Here is a 6,009-nt window from a genome sequence, read left to right as displayed (position 1 = left end):
TTTGAGCAGTTTGGTCTGTGTCCAAAAGTAATTTGAACCCAAACAGTGCTTGCTGTTTTATAAGAGTGTGTCTAATTGCTGACTTAGACAGAAATAAGAAAAAAAAAAAGAAAAAGAAAAAGGAAGCAAGCAAAGGAATTTTTAACTGCAATATAGCCTGTTTGACATTCCTGTATCTATTGTTGTAGTGACCCATCTCACTTGGACCCATCATTTCAGTCTGCATTGGTCCAAGAACTTTAAAGCAACAGTACTTTCTACCAAAATCTGTATTACAATACATTAGCAAGAGAGCTCACTCTTTTCAGAGCTGAAGCTCTCTCCTTAGACTAATGTTCAGCTTCCGTGTTTTCTGGGTTTTGGTTGATTTATCCATGCAGCCATAATATCATAATGCTGCAGGCTTTTATGTTTCATTTCCTAGCTTTCTAAAGGAAACATGAAAAATAAAAAGCTAATTTCATGCACTCCACAATTACTATTTAAGCATTACATCATCAGAAAAGCTGTCACTAACTCAGAAGTGGTCCCAGTGACAAGACAGCATTACCTAGCAACTGCAGAGAAGTCATTAACCCTTTTGTGAGTACCATATCCACCACTGAAGCTGGAAATATATTGCAGGACAAAAAATGCATGTGCCCAAGTGCCTGAAAAAAACCCAGCTTCTTCCGTCTCCTGGTTATGGTGTGAACATTTTGCTCTGTAATTCTGAAAAGATTCCCAGTTCAGTTTTGTGAGAGAACATATGAGGATCGAATGGCTGTGAAGGCAGCTTCTGAGAAAGAAGGGAAGCATGATGAATCATACTAGTGCTATGTGTGCAGACACAGGGTGAGGCAGTTTTTTTTCTCTAGCCTGAAGAAGGATGACTAGTTAAAATATTGCCAAGAGTCTTAGGAGGTTTATAGCTATTATTTGTACAGCTTATGGGTCTTTGCAGATCATCACCCGATGTTTCAGGGAACATTAATGTTTGTCTCCGCTTCTACATAGGAGAAACAAGTACAGTTAGCAATAAGCTTTAAATTTAAGTATGATGTGTGGGAAAAAATAAAAAAACAGACCAACAACCAACCAACCAAAAAAAACCAACCCAAAATTAAATCTGAACTCTGCCATGATTTACCTTGAAATAATCAGGATGAAGCACCTGTAAGGCACCTCCCAGGCCCATGCCCTCTCCTGACAAATGTTGTCAGCCCTTCAGTTTGTGTACCTCCCAGGAAACTTCTGGGATTGCTCTTTCTGCAGGGCTGTAACCTGCAATCCACACTGACCAACAGAGCAAGGACCTCCACTGCAGCTGCAGCTCAAACAGCTAGACACCAGGGAACTGGCAGCAGAAGCAATTGCTGCAAGCAGGAGGAATTTGAAAGAGGCACCAGGAACCAACTATTCATGCTAAGGATCACACTGGCTGCCAGAAAGGCAACATCTTCATGGGCTGTTATCTTCTTAAAGACCTGTCTTCAGTTTCAAGAGCATGCCATCTTTTCCTGTTGTGGTCTTGCACGTTGTGTTCATGTGCAGGAGGAGATTGATAGACACAGAGCAAAAACCCTGATGCTTGCTATATGAATAAAGAGTGGAGAAAAAAGGTGCGGGTCCTTCTGTTTGCCCCATACACTTGACAGGTTTTCAGGCCCTCAGAAAGACCTCCACTGTAATGTCAGCAGGGTCTATCTTTAAACAGTGCCCTTTATTTTGTTTGAATACATATATATAATAACAAATACAACAATTTGTAGGTATTTTCTTAAACTGCATGGCTTGCAGTACCTGTGAAAGCAAGCAAGCCAGGAGATTAAAGAAGTGTGAGGAAAGAAAGAAATGCCCAGAAAAGAGCAGCAAGAAGAGCACAGTATTTTCTTTTCAAGACCAACAAAGATGGTCTGGACGAACATCATTCTAATTGGAGCAATTGTTTACTATTTTATTCCAAATAAAGAAACTGTCCAAATCTATTATATATATGATGTTGTGTATTTGTTCCAATGATTTGTAACTGGGTACAGGGCCTGCACCACTTTGAGTGTTCCCATTCCAGTTGACTAAAACAAGCTTCGTAAAATCCCCCCAGAAATATATGATGTCCCACTAAATCACTACTCCAATATGATTATAAAAAGACTGACTTTGATTACTGTATTGCTTTGTCATAAACAATAATAAAACAGAGCAATAACTACCCAGCATGAAAGAGCGAGCATTTTCAGCAAAAGTGCAGAGAAGCAGATAGGACCTAATTTGTTTCTGCAAAGCATCAAGCCACCCAGGAGCTGACACTCTGCCTCTTGCTGACTTCATTAGGAATCTCCCAGCATCTTACAGGGTCACTGCACATCTGGTAACATCAACCCCATAAGAGAAACTCCAAGTTCTCAGTGTCCACATCAGCTGTTAACATAAATCAGAGTAAAGGGGATACAGTAAGAGCTGGCCCAAACACTGATGAATGCCTTTACTATTTTACCAGGTTAAAAAGGGTGCACCCACTCAAGCCATCAATTAAAGTATCATCATCAGTGCCATGAGGATCAAACCATGTAAAATGATTTTACAATATTTTCATATCATCAAATATGTACAGATATCAAAGCCACCGATCTTGTTGCCTACAAATACTGCTGATCCCTAGGAATTTTCTAAAGTATCCACAGAGCTTTGTGAACTGTCTTTAAGTCCTGAGCCAAATCCCAGACCCTAATCCTTCTTTCACATTATGACCACTTTTATAGCACCCAATTCCAATTGTTTTTCTTGTTTTAATTAACAGATTTCTTACTAGCAACAAGATGCTGTATGCATTTCACTGTGAGACAAGGGGGAGCAGAAAATCACAAAATGGAATATATAAACCTTTAGAGAATCAGTTTTAAGTAATGTGAAGTTTGATGGCTTTGTAACAGGAGCAGATTATTACACAGAAAGTTTGTTAAATGCATTTGGTCTATGACCTCACATCCTCTAACACCATCTAAGTAAGCACTGGATGTACAGAATCGCACTGTATTGCCTGCAGCATCCAGACACTTAAGCCCTTGCATCTCACACAGAGAAACTCATTAAAAAACAGGCCTGAAGGAGCAGAAATAAAATTGAAACAAAACATGGAAACTCTTGTTGCAAAGTAAAAAGTGGCCCAAAAGAGGGTAATTCCATTAGTACTTTTGATAACATAAGGCAAAATTGCAACTCTAATGGAGACTTTCAGCAGAAATCGTAAATGAGCAATGAAGATACTGGTCAAGTGTCACACGGCTCAGTAGAGAACTCACAACCATTTAATGAACAATTTGTTAAAGAAAAGACAAGTAGCAAACCCTTCCTTCAATTAAAGTCAATGGAATTGCATGTATAAGTAAATTGCAACTCAAAGTGTCATTCTTGTAATATTAAATATTCATTGAAATTCTACATTAATGCATGTATTGTTCTAATGGATCGTTTTATTCCCTGTGAATGCAAAATTCCCCTTTTTTCAGCATGGCACTGTATATTACCTAATCAAGTTGAGAAAACATAAACAATTTCAAACTGTTGCACTGCAGAAAATTTTTACAGCTCAAGACGCACAACCAGTGCCATCTCAGCAACATCACTCAGAGGGGCAAATTGGTGGGAGAGTGACACCTCCTCTATTCATCAGGGGAAGCCTTGACTACTCAAAAAAGAAGACAGTTTTTGTTTCCAAAACTATTCCCCTTTCTGCAGCTCCTGTTCTCTTTTCAACCGAGCCACTGCTGGCTTTGAAAACGTGGCCCCCGTAGATAGTCTGTAAGATAGGAATTGAGCTACAGATATTATTTTATTTAACTTTACATTAAACCCACAAAGAGAAATACAAAATGCAGTGTCAGACAATGAAGCAATTAGGAAGTTCTCTTCTGCATATCCCAGCATTTGACAACTTGAAGATTGTGTTTAACTTCTTTGTTTTCTTTTTAAAGGAAAAAGAAACAAATAAACCCCCAAAACTTTTGGGTGAAGGCAAAAAGGTGATAGTCAGGCTTCCCCTAAATATTAATCTTGAAAAATAGCCAAACCAAATATATTTGCTTCAAAGTTGCTGTTTCTATTTTTGTTTTCTAAGTTAGGAACATGTGAGAAAAAGAGCTTGTAATAGAAGCTGGTTTCATTCTAGACCATACTGGCAAGACCTCACTATGATTTATTTGCATACATCCTGTATTTCATTCCCTTATCTTTTTAAATGAGTTGTGAATAATTCAGAGGATGACTGGAAGGATAACAGAGTTTGTGCACCCATGAAGATCAAAATTTTCTAATTACCCAGTAACAGATAGAGCTTGGATGTGGTAACACCATGTTTATTTACCCTACCTATCCATGGCACAGGGCCCATCCCTATGCATGAGTCTTTTGCTGTCCAGTTCCCAGCTAGTTCTCAGCTTGTCCTTCAAGACATCCACCAAGGCTGACAGTGAAGGTAATAAGAGGCCACTTGCCCTGGGAGAAGTCAACTGTCACTATCAAACTTGTTCCAACAAAAAATGAAATACTTGATAACATACCTGTCACTATTGCCTCAGACCAGGCTTCAACCTCACCAGAAAGAGGCTCATAAATCCTTATTGAGCTTATTTCCCAATATGTCTTCCTCTTTGAGCATTAGCTCTTGAGCTTATTGCCCTGAGTAAACACTGAACAAACTTTGTTAGTTATCTAAAAAATTATAAAATGATGGGCAGAAGCTGAGTTAATAATTTGGACATATGGAAATAATGTGGTAATGTTGTTTATATGCAGGCAGGCAGGCAGTTCACTAAACAGCATTGCTGCAAAACTTTCAGAGGTTTTAAACTGGAAAAAAACACAAGGGAGCTGCACAACATACCCAAAATTCAATGGATTTGATTGAAAGCTCTTCTTTTGCTTAGTTTGCTGTGGGCATAATGAGCAGGATCTGTAATTGCTAAACAATATTTAGAAACTGCAGCAAAATGCAAACCAAAAAATGGGAAAGCTCTTCAGTGAGGAACAGAGAGATTGGATGATGGGGAAAACATCAGTTTTGCCATAAAACTCTTCCTGAAATATACTATAATAAAGAGTCCTGGCTATTTAGCCCCACTGCAAGTGCCATTATGAAGACGGGAGACAGGATTAGGTTTGGCTTTTGGGAGATTCAGGTAATCACGTTGTCTTTTCCCATTGGTAAGGCTTGAGCAAAAGTTAGGCAATTCTTTTTCTCCCATAGAATCATAGAACGGTTTGGATTGGAAGAGACCTTAAAGATCATCTAGTTTCAACCCTCATGCCATGGGCAAAGACACCTTCCACTAGACCAACCTCATCCAGCCTGGCCTTGAACACTTCCAGGAATGGGGCAGCCACACATGGTTAGTTACAGAGTGGGGACTCCACAGCTACACTCTTCTGATGCCAGGAAACCTTCATTTTCCAAGATAGGTTTCCCCTGGCCCCTTCCTACCCATTTGTCCTTCCGGAACTGTCCTTTGACTTAAATGACCCTTCTTTTCTATTTGTTTTTGTCCTGGGTTCAGCAGTAGCAGTCATTTTTTCTCCTTCTTAGTAGCTGGTGCAGTGCTGTGGTTTTGACTTTCAGCCTGGGAACAGCGCTGATAACACTGATGTTTTTAGTTACTGCTCAGTAATGTTTACTCTGACCAAGGACTTCCTGAGCCTCATGCTCTGCCAGGGAGGAGGGGAAGCCGGGAGGAAGCAGAGACAGGACACCTGACCCAAACTAGCCAAAGAGGTATTCCATACCACAGCATGTCATGCCCACTATATAAACTGAGGGTAGTTACCCGGAAGGGGTAGATCACTGCTCGGGTCAGGCTGGGCATCGGTGAGTGGGTGGTGAGTGGTTGGATTCTGTTCCCTTGTTATTTCCCTTATCATCATTATTATTGGTGGTAGCAGTAGTGATTTGTGTTATACCTTAATTACTGAACTGTTCTTATCTCAACCTGTGGGAGTTACATTCTTTTGATTCTCCTCCCCATCTCTCAGGGAGTG

This window comes from Pezoporus flaviventris, unplaced genomic scaffold (genome assembly GCF_033815535.1).
Source record: "Pezoporus flaviventris isolate CSIRO_AGI_PZ_B2104156 unplaced genomic scaffold, CSIRO_AGI_Pfla_v1 ptg000036l, whole genome shotgun sequence".
In the NCBI taxonomy this organism is placed as follows: domain Eukaryota; kingdom Metazoa; phylum Chordata; class Aves; order Psittaciformes; family Psittacidae; genus Pezoporus; species Pezoporus flaviventris.
The sequence above is the reverse complement of the archived record's forward strand: the minus strand, read 5'-3'. Positions refer to the sequence as shown.